This window comes from Terrapene carolina, unplaced genomic scaffold (genome assembly GCF_002925995.2).
Source record: "Terrapene carolina triunguis isolate 2854851 unplaced genomic scaffold, T_m_triunguis-2.0 Scaffold58, whole genome shotgun sequence".
Lineage (NCBI taxonomy): Eukaryota > Metazoa > Chordata > Testudines > Emydidae > Terrapene > Terrapene triunguis.
Genome location: NW_020664409.1, coordinates 86,007,706 through 86,022,863, shown reverse-complemented (window position 1 = coordinate 86,022,863; position 15,158 = coordinate 86,007,706).

Sequence of the window (15,158 nt, the reverse complement as noted above, 5' to 3'; positions counted from 1 at the left end):
GGGGGGGGGGCGCAAGGTGGAAGTTTCACCTTGGGCGCGAAACTTCCTTGCACCGGCCCTGGGCAGAGGTAAACATAGAGCAAAGTAAGCTAGCTTGATCTCAGAATTTTCTAGCTACTTTGGATTTAAATTTCAACTTTAATATTTCATAACCATACATGGTAGTTCTTTAGACTGAATATTTCAATAGCTAAAATAGCTCAACACTTTGTTTCCATCTCTTGTTTCCTTGATTTAAAAAATTGTAGCTAGATTATCCAGCCCAACTTTTCTTTCCATTCTGGCCCCTTGTTGTTTGTGTATTCCAGCAACCCCTATGCTGCAGAACAATCTGGGAGCTTTGATATGTTATTTATTTTACTATGTATTTTTAGCCAGCCTGGCATATGGTCACCAAGTACACCTTTTGTTCATTGATGTCCTTAGTCCAGTACACTATTGACTATCTTTGTCACTGAAGTTGGTCACTATGAATTTTCATTTGCTAAACTTTAAATCAACAATATTTTTTGCAGCTTATATCAGAGTTAACCTTTGATCTTACTTACTATCCCAATTTTCCTTATAAATCCTGACATCATTCCAGAAATGACCTTATCCACTTGCACCCTTTCATTTCCCCCAAAAAAGGTTATGAAATCTTTTTGGTATTTCTTTGTAAAGCTTTTCAGGGGCAACTTTTCCAGAGATTTTTATTCCTTATTTTAAAAAACCTCTTTAATCCAATTTTATAGTTTTAATTTGGACACTGGCTAACAGAAGAAATACTACAAAAAAGCCATTGGTCAATATCAGCACAAGGAGAAACACAGTAATGATAACAGTAGCAGGCCAGCACAAGTTCAACAAGCCTTGAGTTGCTCTGATATCTTTGAAATGTGCCTAGGCTTATAATTAAAAACAGAAATAAACAGTATGCCTAGGCTAGAAATAAGGCATGCATTTTGAACAGTGAGGGCGATTAACTATTGGAACAACGTATCTAAGGATATGGGGGCTCTCAGTCATTTGTCTTTAAGTCAAAACTGAATTACTTTTTTAAATGATATTCTTTACCTTAAACAGAATGGGCTTGCTGAAGAAATTATTGAGTGAGATTTTTTTTAGTCTGTGTTATGCATGAGATCAGTCTAGATGATAGGTCACTCAACTCTACCATCTCAGCTCCAGTATAGATTTCACCTCCCCGTATACAGGGCCGTAGCAACAAAGAACGTGGCCCCCTCCGAACGGTGGCCCCCTCCGAACGTATGTCCAGGCGGGGCCCCTTACAATGCAGAAACTGGAATGCGGTATTTATTTTGCCACTTTTAGGGGCCCCCTTCCTTGCAGGGCCCCCTCTGGTCAGAGCGTACGGAGGGTGCTCGCTACGCCTCTGCCCTTATACACAAATCCTCCAACCCGCATACACAGCCTCCTTCTTCACAGACCCAAGCTCCCTTGCAAGTCCTCTACTGGATCCTATTCAGCTGCACCACTGGGGGGAGGGATAGCTCAGTGGTTTGAGCATTGGCCTGCTAAACCCAAGGTTGTGAGTTAAATCCTTGAAGGGGGCCATTTAGGGATCTGGGGCAAAAAAAAAAAGTTGGGGATTGGTCCTGCTTTGAGTAAGGGGGTGGACTAGATGACCTCCTGAGGTCCCTTCTAACCCTCATATTCTATGATTCTACTGTGAGATTAGATGTTAGCCTCAGAAGAAAATGGGATGGATGCAGGGGTCTTTAATAAAACTCTTCCAAACCTTAATGAACTTTTTGTTTTGAGTTCACTTCTAGGAATCAGTAAAGGTTCTAGGGAGTGGATAGAGTTATTTCCAAGCCAGTTTATCTAGCGCTAGTTTTCAGTAACAATCCACCATGCAAGTTTCTGTCCTCCAACTGCCTACTAAATCCCCAAATTCTGATTCACTATTGCTCTCATCCATAAGAATACAACAATTGCTGCCTCAGCTTTTTCTCCCTCTCAGTTATCAATATTCTTAACTCATTAATAGAATGTCTAAAAAGTTTAATTGTTAGACATTTAAATAATAATATATAATTAACAATATTGCAGTGTAATAATAATTTGAGGGTACCTCCTGGCTCAGTAATAATTGTATCCTGGACACATTTGGCATTGGAGTCTATTGGCCTAGACTATGATTATTACCTCATAAACAAGAATCACCCTCAAATTATCTTAATAAACTCTGTCACTTGTGATAAGGAGATTGTTAAAACCTCTGGACTAGCATCTAAGTAAAATGGAACAGGAATACTTTTAATTCTTTTCCATGGCTTTCCCTATGGTTTTTTAAATAATTCTAAAGAGTGAATCTGTGAACCAACAATCAATTTATTGGAGCACTGCTAATTTGCATATCTCATTTTAAGCTGTGCTAATGGCCATTGAAAATGCCCAGCTTCTTTATTAGTCATCTCTTATTTTCCTGAAGGAAGAGTCTATTTACATATTCTCTGTAACTAAAAAATCATAATTATCCTGGGACCCAAAAGGGAAAAAAAATCAGCTTTGAAATGTGTCACGACAAGGTTCAGATCCTTTGTCTTGTATGATGAAGTTTTACAATTAAGCAAGTACACACCTCCTGGCATTTCTTTCTATTGTTCACAGTTTCATCTGCCTTGCTTATAATCAAAACACCATAGTATTCCAATTACTTTGTAAAAGTTACACTACTAATTTGCTCACCAATTTTTTGTATAGAAATTATTTATCATGCAGGATGACTCCAGCAACAAAAGAAAAAGTTGTGGGATCAATTTGCATGTGCCTATTCCCTTTGAAAAGAAAAGCTACAATCACATAAAAATTCTCAGTCTTGAAAACAACATTTACATAGTTATCCCCTGGGGTTATACAGAATTCCTTTAGTTATTTACTTCTTAAAATGACCAGCAATGGTAATGCAAATATCACTCTATCTGAACTGCTGATGTAGTTATTTTTCTCTTTTTAAAAGAACAATAAAGTGCTAAATATAATGCTGCTGCTTGTACATGATTGCCTACCATATTTATAGAAAGTACTGTGAAAAATGGGTAAATTATTATTCTGTAGTAGAGTTGCTGATTCAATAAGGGCTGGTCCACACTGGGGCGGGGGATCGATATAGGAAACGCAACTTCAGCTACGAGAATAGCGTAGCTGAAGTCGACGTTTCCTATATCGAACTAAAAGTACCTACTTCGGGTCCACGCGGCGCAGGCAGGCTCCCCCGTCGACAGCGCTTCCTCCTCTCGGCGAGCAGGAGTTCCACAGTCGACGGGGGAGCGCTTCTGGGATCGATCTATCGCGTCCAGATGAGACGCGATAAATCGATCCCAGAAGATCGATCTCTACCCGCCGAATTAGGCGGGTAGTGTGGACCAGCCCTAAGTAACAATGTTCCCTCCAAGTCAGCTTTGAACAAGTGCAATAGCAATGTGTTAGGGGGATCTCTGGGCTTTGATTCTGAACCATTCAAGTAAATGGGAGCTTTTCCACTGACTTGAATGGAAACAGGATCAAGCCCATGGTGTAGGCAAGGCCAACTCCAGGCACCAGCGGAGGAAGCATGTGCCTGGGGCGGCACATGCTAAGGGGCGGTATTCCGTCCATTCTTGGTAGAATGGCAAAAATGGTAGAGCCAGCCCCGGGTGTAGGAGGTAGTGTCTTTTAGCAAAGTTGTAGAACTGAGGTCTTCCTGATCACTTGTGGCCAAAAAGGATGCCACTGTGCTATTACACAGTGATATTCTGGACAGATTCCAGTGTGGGGAACTACATTCTACTTATTGAAGCACTGCCTGAAGTTTACTTTGGATATGGTATTGTTCACTTCCAGCCCTGAACTATAGTGGAGTATTACTGTGCAGTGTTAAATGCTCTTGAACAGTTGTGAGTGCTTGAATTTTCAACTGCAAACTTTTTTGTTTTTTTTTATGTTTTTAAGAACATAATTTCTAGGAACATCTAAAAAGATGGAGGGCTGGCAAGGATTTGAATTCTTATGCTGCTTTAAGGATTTCTTACACTTCATACTCTGAGTAAAATTGACTCCTGTGCAAAGGGCCAATATGAGGTTTATGTGGAGCTGAAGCATGCAGATTTTGTGTTGGACTTTGAAAAGGCATGAACCTCACATTTAGAGTGAATGTAGCACAATAATAGAAATGCATACTTAGTATTAATGGCTATCAGCATTAGTCAGCCGTGGACTTACTGGTGAACATTAAAATCAGCAAGCATGCATTTAGGAAGCATGCTGATAGATGGTACCAGTTGGGCTTAGCTAACTGGTGCTTCTTCATTATAGATATGAAGGCTCAAACATATAACCCCACATGAGTTCAGTACAAAACAGACATTATATATACCATGTGCATCCACGATCTGAGAACAATGTGGCAATTCCTGACTTTTGAGTCCTTAACTATGCAACCTTATTGTTGCATTGACTGATTTTTATTTATTTATTTATTTTTACACTTAATAAATGTAAGAGATATTTGGGTGCCATAATAAAAAAACATATTACCCACTCTGCTGTGCTTGTGAAATCAAAGTCTTCCCTTCTTGAAGTTCTGGAGGTATCTGGAGTGGTAATTACTGTCTTTTTAATAGTGGCCACTGGAATGTTCTGTTTACAACTACAAAGCTTAATTAAAATAAAATAAATCTGAAAACCCAGAAACTACAATAAATTTATATTGGTCATCCCCCTACAATGAGATGAATTCTACACACAAACTGCATTCCTTGAAATATCATCTGTACATATTTAGAGCAGAAGATTTTAAAGGTTTACAACTCATGATTAATATTGTACAAATATTTGTAGACATGGGATTTTAACCTAAAATACAATTAGTCTTACTGACTGTACCAACTTTCAGGTTTATGCTACAATATAATTTCAATAACCATAGAGAAATAATGAATATTGGAAAAAACTTTTTCCTTGTTCTTTCATGATAAATTAAAATAGATAATTAGAGAACCCATCTAGCAGTGAATCAAGGCTATAGCACAGGAAGGCAAAAAGGAAATGCTGTAAGCAAATGCAGTTGTAGAATCAGTAACAGTGCCAACTAAATTCAACTTTGTTCTATTATCAATAACCTAGCTATGAATTTGCATATGCACTTAATCAAACAAACAATAGTTTACCAGGCATAATAGATGGAATACCAAAAATACTCCATTGCAAATTCAGATATATGTTAGTATTATTATTCTAGACCAGGCCCTCACAATTCTATTTCTATCAGAATGAATGGTTACACATTAACTTCTGTGAGAAAACACGACTGAGGCTAATGGACATGAGTTAACTTCCCACATGCACCCATTGCTCCCATGAGAGTCAGTGGGAGTACTCTTTGTGTGAGGGATACAGGACAGGGCTCAAATATAGGAATTTGGCCAGCTAAGCTGCTTTTAGAATAACACTACAAATATATCTATTTAACCATTGTGGATATAAATACCACACAACCCAAACTGGTTTATAGTGGAAGCCTTATTGAATCTTCTTCATACAACATGAGCGGCCATGTACCACCCCAGGTGGGCAAAGATTTACCTCATTCTGGATATGCCAGGCATATGTTAAATTTGAGAAGTGCTTTGGGATCCATTGCAAGGTGATCACTTTTGCTTTGAAAAGTGTCTAAAGCTATCACTTACATTTTTAATTACGTGATTTGAGTAGGCTGAAAGATTTTTTTTTAATTTATCAACTTTATATTAGACACACAGTCTGTTCTCCACATGTCTGTATGGCAAAATGTACAGTTTTGATTAACTGAGACCTGGAAGTTTCTCTTCTGTAGATATATTTTTTCCTCCACACTCAGCAGTTTGGTTATGCAATACTGTTTGGAAACAGTTTTTCTTTTCATTAACTTCAAAACTGCTTTGTCATGTTATTAATTAGGCTAAGCTTTGTTAGTGATGTTAATTAAGCACTAGTGGGGACACTGCATATTACCCACTAAGGGAAGGCAGTTTCCTTAATGGCTTCATAATTTAATAGTTTGATCTTTATCTTCCATTTGAATTTAGATGAGCCTAGCAAGAGGCAGCTATAGTATAGATGCTATGAGATCTGTCTGTGAGTGCCTATATGGTATTTCAGATTTTCATGTGTTCAGCTGTGTAAAAGATTTCTGTGACTAGCATACAATGAAAAACCAGTAAGGAAAATACCCTCCTCCATCTACCCCCAAAAGCTTTACAAGTATCTGTAATTTTATTTCTCTGAGTCTCTTGAACTCTTCAAAAAGAGTTTTGGGCCAAGCTTTAAAACTCCAAGGGGAGATTTTCAAAGGCTCAAAATGCCACTTAAGTACCCAGCTCACATGGAAGGTCAAGTAAATGCTGCAATGTATTATCACTTGTCTCCTGTCCATTATTTACCCAGCACTTTAAAAAAAATGTTCAGGCTAATTACATATGGACCATATGTAACATGTTATATAGAACATTTTAAAAAACTGTATGATAAGTATCCGCATAAAAGAGAATCAAATATTGTTGTACATAATATAGTCATTACATCACATATACGTTGGGTAAGTGACAAACCATTGACAAAGTGTGGGATGGAGCTTGAATGGGAGGGTGCGGCATAGTCTGGTGAGTAGAGAATGGTCAGCTTTGCCACTGACCTGCTTTGTAGCCTTGGGCAACTCACTTCCCCTCCCTGTGCCTCTGTCTTCCCACCCTCTTGTCTGTCTTAAATAGATTGTCAGCTCTTTAGGGAAAACTCTCTCTTTCTATGTGTCTGTACAGTGTCTAGCACAATGAGGTTCTCTGATCTTGGTTAAGATTTCTAGGCATTAAAATAATCCAAATAACAAATACTACATAGGGAGTCCCTTTTTGAGATCTTTAGTGTTGACTATGAAACCCTCAGCTCCTCTTTATCTTGTGCTGATTTAATTGAAGAGCTTTTGTAGTTTCATAGTTTAATAGGTGCATTAAGAGTTGTCTGATGACAAACAAATGATGAACTTATGATGAACAAAAAACTGGTTTGTATAGTCTGACTTATTGCTGTCTCTATTCCATGTGGTTCACTTTCTCTCTTGTACCTCTTAAGAGTTCCCCTGCTGGTGAACAACACACATTCAGTGTTCAAAAATGTGAGTACTGTGATGCACTGTAGTTCTAACAGATCTTTTCCATCTATAACCTCTAAGCTTATGAGCTCTTTAAGGCCTGAGCTGAAATAAGATATTAAAAACAGTTTCTAATCTTCTGCTTGTATTAACTACAGTCTGGTGTTTCATGAATAATGTTTTAATGTCCTTCTGCACTAACTGCTCAATAAACAGAGGTGGTCACTACTCATCACAGCATATGTCAGCCCTGAAAATTTCAACTGTTGTGTTGAACTGATGCAAATGTATATAGTTATTCCTATCCTCTGCTGAAGAGAAGGTCAAACCAATTCACATGTGTATCAGAGGCCTCTATTGGCTGAGTTAGTGGAGCCGTTCCTTTATCTCATGAAGTAAGACACTTGTGTTTTGAGAGATGAAGGTCATGAATGTTATTCCAGATGCTGCATGATTGGCTGATAACTACGTTATTTGTATGAAGGCAGTCATGCATTGGTACATTATGCAGGGGAGTGTAAAGGTTGAAATCATCCCAGTACTTTTAAAATTCCTTTGCACTGCATTTCAGCTCCACCAAATACTTATTATAAGTTACACTACTTATTATAATAAGCAAATTAAAAGTGTCTCAGAATGGGCATAAATTGCTTACCCTGAATGCTTGACAAATCATGATGTTAACATTTTGCATCTAGACAAATGCACAATAAGGGAGCCCTTAGACATGGACAATAAAGTGAAATTGCTATATTGATGAAGACAACTAATGCTCAGTGAAGCTTAAATTAAGTAATCCATATGATTTTTTTTAAAAAATCCTGTAATGTGTACATATTTTCATGGTTGATTTAACTTATTTTATTAGTGGAAGTCAAATAGGCTTGTTTTTCATGCTTACGATGTCTGTTTGATAAAATATCTCCAGATATGATGAGATAATTGGCTTGCATAGAACAGTTTTGTTTTATAATTATACATTAAAAATATAGGTTTATACAGTCAGACTTATTTTAATAAGCTACCAATATAACTACCCATAATTTGTGTATGCATTCAAAAACATCTTGGCAAGTGCTTTATAGATTACTATTTAAATTGTATTATTTGGATTTAAATTCCTCCTCCCACCCTACCTCACCTATCTTGGCTCTAGGCAGCCTTAGGAATACTGTCATATTCGATCAGATCAGAGAGCTAATTTTCTATGTTGTCATTCAGCTTCTCTAACCATGAGACCAGGTTGGTATTTATCTTCCTTTCCATTACATCATCTTTACTTTTCCTGTAAATCCCTTAATCACTCATTACACATCTTCTAGTTCTTCAATAAAGAAAGCAGGGGGTCCTATAGACAATTGTCTCCTTCAGTATTCAATCTCGATTCATCCCCAGAAAACTGCCTGTCCTATGCACTGAATGAGGTGGGGTCCTGTGGCAAGAATAGTATGTGATTATGTAATTAAAGACTGTATAATAATGCACAGGTACAAGGGGGCTGAATTAAGGTTGCACAGGCATTCTGGCATTTCCTGACTTTCGAGTGCTTGACTTTGCAACTTCTTTTCATGTAGTTTTTTATGTCAATTTTATTTATTGTTATCATTCTAATAATCCTTTACCACAGCCCACCCCAACTGTCCGGTTAGGCTCTTAAACCAACCTCTTGTGGATTAACTAATGATTTTAGCTTCCTCAATCTATAGGTGCCCAGCTTGAGACATCTCAAAGAATCTTATTTACAGAGCAGAGATGCTCAGTAGTTTCTGAAAAATCAGGTCCATATAAGGTCTCTCACACTGGACAACCAAAAATCGTTGGTCAGTCTTGAAAACCTTCGTCTTATTAATTTATTTGCTCTTGAGCATTTTTTGTGATGGCCCATCTCCTGTGAAACTCACTTTTACCCAGACCTCTGGTCAAAAATAGCCTGCATTTGTTGCCCTGCAGAGCATTCTGCAAGGGCTTTCTTTTTGGGGACTTTAGGAGCTGGAGGGGTAACATTTAGGGAAAATGGTATCTTCCTCCTCCTAATCTCGTATCCTTTGCTATAAGGCCCATACAGGGTGGATATTGCTGTTACTTTAGTTTGATGTCGAAGTGTGTCTTTATTATTGGCAAATGCACCTACAGCCTAGGACAGGCTCCTTTTTTGTCGATTCTAATAAATCTAAATAAGTGAGTAAAAAGGAATATGTTTAACACAGGGTGCTTGCATTGAGTTTGAGCAGCTAGTATTCACTAAAAGCACAAATGGATGCAAAGTGCAGCACTCAAGTCCAAATGTCGTTGTTATTTTTGCTTACTGAGAAGGAAACTTCAGTGATACATAAAGAAAAGAGCTTATTTTGATTTTTAGTGTCTTTTTATGTTGGGGAGGAAGATGGTGCAGAATATGAATTCTTTTTTCTGCATCAAGTATGACTTTTTGCAACTTAGTCAACCTTTTCCTCCCTTTAAACATTGCCTGAGGAGGCCATTTTTCACAACGTGGAACAAATCCCACCCTATACAGAGGCAGAGACAGACTCTAAACTTAAATACATAAAAACATCTTACAGAAATAGGAATTACCTCCTCCACAGGCCTTGCCATATGCTACAAGGTCACCTACAGATTTACCAAGTAAGTTTTCTGCTCCTCAACAACAAATAATGTCTTTAGAAAAATTCATCTGCACTCCCACAGACTGTCAATTATATTAGAAAACAATACATGGCGTACATAAATTCTGCATTAATTAAACATTTCAACCATTACCTTTTTTAAAGTTTTCAACCAAAATAACTGATAAAAAGCAATTGAAGGTTTGAATGGCTGGGTAATAACTGCAGGGTCTTGCCTTTCCCCTACAAAATGTATGGTTCAAAACTAAGGAAGACCATCTTTCTTTCTCTCTGCTCCCAGCACTAGCTTATGGGGACCTGAAGTACTTTAAAAAAAAATCCCAGAAAATTAATAACAAAGGTTGTTCAGCATCCCAAACTGTAGCACAACATACAAGTAGACAAACATTACATAAACACTGGGAAAACGTATTCTGAAGCTGTTTTGGATTACTGTAACACATGCTACGGGACTACCCTTTAGGACCATCTGGAAATTTCAATTGATATAATCTGTTTCCTGACAAGCTTGTATTGCTGGGAGTATGTGAAACCAGCACCTTGTGATCTGCACTGGAATCCAGTTCATTGAATTGAGTCCTAGTTACTGCACAGAAGACTTGTTTGAGTAATCCTTTTGGTTCATAGGAGTAAGGCTGAAGCCCAGGTGCCCCCCTCTCAGATAGCTGCCCTAACCACCAGGCTATGGAATCGATCTCACTCTTTCTGGCCCAATGAATATTTAATTGTTTATTACAAAGTGGAACAGCTTTAATAGAAGATTGAGCACTCCCCACCCCAAGAATAGCCCATTGAGTAGGGTAATTACCCAGATGTGGGAAAGCCAAACTGAAATCCCTGCTCTGACTGAGGCAGAATGGGGACTTGAACTTAGATCTCCTACATCAAAGATAAGTACTCTTGCTGCAGGGTATAAAGGGCAGCAGTGGCTCCTCCTCTGGTGTTTTTGTGAATGGTGCCTAAAGCCCCTCATTAATATAGCTTGAATATTTATTTGTTTTTGGGCTGATACTATTTGGCAAAGTCATGAGTCATGTCAATTGACCTGAATTGGCATTTCAGTGAATAAACTATGTATCCATTTTTGTTTTGCCCATCTCTACCGCAGAGATCCCATCTCTTCACACCTAGTACTGTCTCATTTGAAAGGAGCTCAGGCCTCCAAGCCAACAGATTGAACTGTGAGTTAACCTGGAGGCAGGTAGACTGGAGACAGTCAGGGGTCCTCAATATGTGGAATCTGCCCTGTCATTGGCCTAAACAGAATTCCATGTGTTCTCACAGGCAATTAATTGTAAAAGCATTTTAAACTGAATGGAACAAAAAGAATTTTCACATATATTGATTATATTGGGCCCAATCCTCAGCTGGTGTAAAGTATCATAATTTCACTTCAACTGAGCTACGATGAATTACACAAGTTAAGGATCTGGTCCATTCTAGGTATAACTTACAAAATATTTAGGGCCAGATTGTTGCTGGTGCTTTGCATGGGGCACACAGGTGAGGGGTGTAGCACACAAAAGGGATGCATGGAAATCGCCTTATACTATCCCCCGTTTAAAGGCCAGCACTCAAGTGTGTTCCCTTCATGTGCCTTTGGGGAACACAACTTACATGCAAAGGATGGAGTTAGTGTCATGGCCAGCACACTTCCCTTCACTGCCTACAACACAGGATGGATGCAGGTGAGCTCTGTTCTATATGTAGTTTGGAGGAAACATTGCTAGGGTAAGGAAAATGTTTTAGTCTCTAATGCCATCTAGGGACAAAACTGGACTGCAGATCTCTTTTGTCCAGTATTCCGTTAAATTGTCATATGTAAAATGTATCAAATAATTATTAAATGTTCTCCTTCCTTTTGTCAACTATAAAAAGAACTTTGCTTATCAGAATTACTGTTAACATTATTTTTAACTGGTCAGCTTCTGGATTTTTCCTAGAAGACCTTTATGCAGTAAGCATACACAAAATTCAGTAACAATAAACAGCAAAATCTGTGTTACAATGGAATACCGTGAAGGTGGTTGTTTTGTTTATGCCTTTATCAACTTAGGCAGTATTACTACCACATGCTCAAAGGCACAATATCAAAATACAAAGGCTAGAGACCCTTATATAAGCATTTCCCCTTCCTATTATAAACATTTTAAAAAAATACAATAGGGACACTCACTGCAGGTGACCCAACTGGCTGTTAATACTAATATTATTTCAGCTACTCTAATGCTTTCAGGGTACTCCTTTGGAATGTACATACTAGGAAGGAATTTTCCCTATTGACCATTCTATAGGACAAATATAGATTTTTCCCTTTCACTTTCAACATTTCCAGTCATTCACCTCTCCCCTTTCTAACATTTTCATTACAATAAATAAAAATCTTTTAGTTCCAGCCTTGAAAAGGGAAGTGTTGTGAATAGCTAGCCCTGCGATATATGTATAATAAACATTACAGAGACATTCGAGGTTTCAAGTTCCCTTAATGGTTCCCATGTTTTACAGCTTATCAGTGTATCCACCTCCTGGATCTGGTATTGGCCTTGCTTTGTTCTCGGTTTCTGCCTAGCTCACTTAAAAATTCCTTTGATATTCTTGATAATTCATAGATTCATAGATTCTAGGACTGGAAGGGACCTCGAGAGGTCATCGAGTCCAGTCCCCTGCCCGCATGGCAGGACCAAATACTGTCTAGACCATCCCTGATAGACATTTATCTAACCTACTCTTAAATATCTCCAGAGATGGAGATTCCACAACCTCCCTAGGCAATTTATTCCAGTGTTTAACCACCCTGACAGTTAGGAACTTTTTCCTAATGTCCAACCTAGACCTCCCTTGCTGCAGTTTAAGCCCATTGCTTCTTGTTCTATCCTCAGAGGCTAAGGTGAACAAGTTTTCTCCCTCCTCCTTATGACACCCTTTTAGATACCTGAAAACTGCTATCATGTCCCCTCTCAGTCTTCTCTTTTCCAAACTAAACAAACCCAATTCTTTCAGCCTTCCTTCATAGGTCATGTTCTCAAGACCTTTTATCATTCTTGTTGCTCTTCTCTGGACCTTTTCCAATTTCTCCACATCTTTCTTGAAATGCGGTGCCCAGAACTGGACACAATACTCCAGCTGAGGCCTAACCAGAGCAGAGTAGAGCGGAAGAATGACTTCTCGTGTCTTGCTCACAACACACCTGTTAATACATCCCAGAATCACGTTTGCTTTTTTTGCAACAGCATCACACTGTTGACTCATATTTAGCTTGTGGTCCACTATAACCCCTAGATCCCTTTCTGCCGTACTCCTTCCTAGACAGTCTCTTCCCATTTTGTATGTGTGAAACTGATTTTTTCTTCCTAAGTGGAGCACTTTGCATTTGTCTTTGTTAAACTTCATCCTGTTTAACTCAGACCATTTCTCCAATTTGTCCAGATCATTTTGAATTATGACCCTGTCCTCCAAAGCAGTTGCAATCCCTCCCAGTTTGGTATCATCCGCAAACTTAATAATCGTACTTTCTATACCAATATCTAAGTTGTTAATGAAGATATTGAACAGAGCCGGTCCCTGCGGAATAAAGGGATAAAGGAATCTGTTTTTTAATCTCCTGGAAGCATTTCAGCAGCTGGGTCATGAGTCCTGCTCCTTTTTTTCTATGGTTGGTTTGACGTAACATGGGATGGCTTGCCTCGTTTTTGAACAAATTGTAGCACCAGATTTGGCACAGACTTCAGCACAGTGATTCCCATAATGGCACTTCTGACCAGCAACACCATTTCTGTAGTGTACAGGTTCTTTTTCTCCATTCCAGTCTATTCAGTAAACTCAGTACTAATTTGTTATGAGTCTCTCACTAGTGTTCCTGTCAGTGTAGTTTACTATGGCTTAGAAAAATCCATTTCTTTTAAGTTTTGGCTGATGGCAAATGGCTGGTCCAGAACCCTCAATCAGAGGTTACTAGAAATATTTTATTTTAAAACTTCTCTGGGAGGGCTAAATTGATCCAAGTGTCCCATTGTTGGCTCCACAGTTTCACTTGGGTCAGCTCAGCTGGGGCTACATTCTTTATGGTTCTTTGCTTTCCAAAGGTTCTGTGAATTGGGAGCAGGAGGAGAAAAAAAGAGTTTTTTTTCAGGTGCATATCTGGCCTTGTTTGATGCTTACTATGTCCTGGGAGTCAGGCAGCTTGCATCAGCATAGTAATTTGGCACTGAACACAAGTTGATTTTTTTTTAAACTGCCAGCCTTCTAGGCCAAGAAGAGGGAATGCAGTTTCTTCCCTTGAGTCATCCCTCATCGCTCCTCATGCTTGCTTCAGCTCCAAAACACTGCCCTCCTCTATCCAGATTGCTTTCTCTCAGAGTTCTGGCCCAAAAGCCTGATCCTCTTTTTCATTCCTTACATAGTCCGAAACTCCTCATGTCTTCAATAGTAAAATCCCCTATTCCATTCCAGCTCTACCCTTACATGAAATCACAATTAGCTGGTTTTACAAGAGGACTTCTCAAATCTAATCCAAGCCCCTGCCAAAACACAGGATTTTCATGACTACACTAATCCTTCTAGAAATTCATTCATTCTGTTTCTGAACACCTCTAATAATGGAACCTCAGGTACTGCCACGGGCAGATACATTCCCTAATACTCAGTCTGGTTAAAAAATTGTGATTTGCCTTTATTCCCATTACTACAACAATCCTTCCTAATTGTACTAAGACACTAATCCTTACTCTGTAAAATAGGCCCCTAAGATAGCATTTGGCAAACCAAACTGCCTACTGACTAAAATAGATGCAGCATAGGGACTTTGAGTTACAGCTAACACAGCCAAGCTGAATCTATTTTTTGTTAATGCCATTTACATTTGTCTCCCCCCTCCTCTTCTTCCTCTCGCAGTCATTGGAAGTGGTAACCTTAGTTTCTCTGTTTCTGACAGGGAATGAGAATTCTTCTGGTGTAAGTATCCCAGCTGGAGTACCCAGCAGAAGAGTGCATGCTGAGGTGTGCTTTAAAGCTAGTACAACAGGCAGCTTCTCATGGCTTCACAGTTCCACTAGAAGCTTGTGATGCTGAGCCAATCAGAGCTCAGGGGACTGCAGAGAGCGCTCCAGCTGAAAAAAAAAAAAGGGTTTTGGTTAAACAAAACAACCTCTTATGTGACATTGGGTTGGTGAGTTCATTTTGTCATCATTGCATTGCATCTTTTATTTTTTCAGGTCAGATGCAATAGTTTGGTACAGTATCTGAATGTGTGTAACATTTTGGTTAGTTTCACAAAGAAAGAAACATCCTCCCAGAAATGTGTGTGTTATCATCCCGCTGGCAGTTCCAGAGTACATGCAGGAATATCAGCACTTCTCAACTTACTGGGCCTGTTAGGAGCAATAACTTAGAATGTCTACACTACAAAATTAGGTCGATTTTATAGA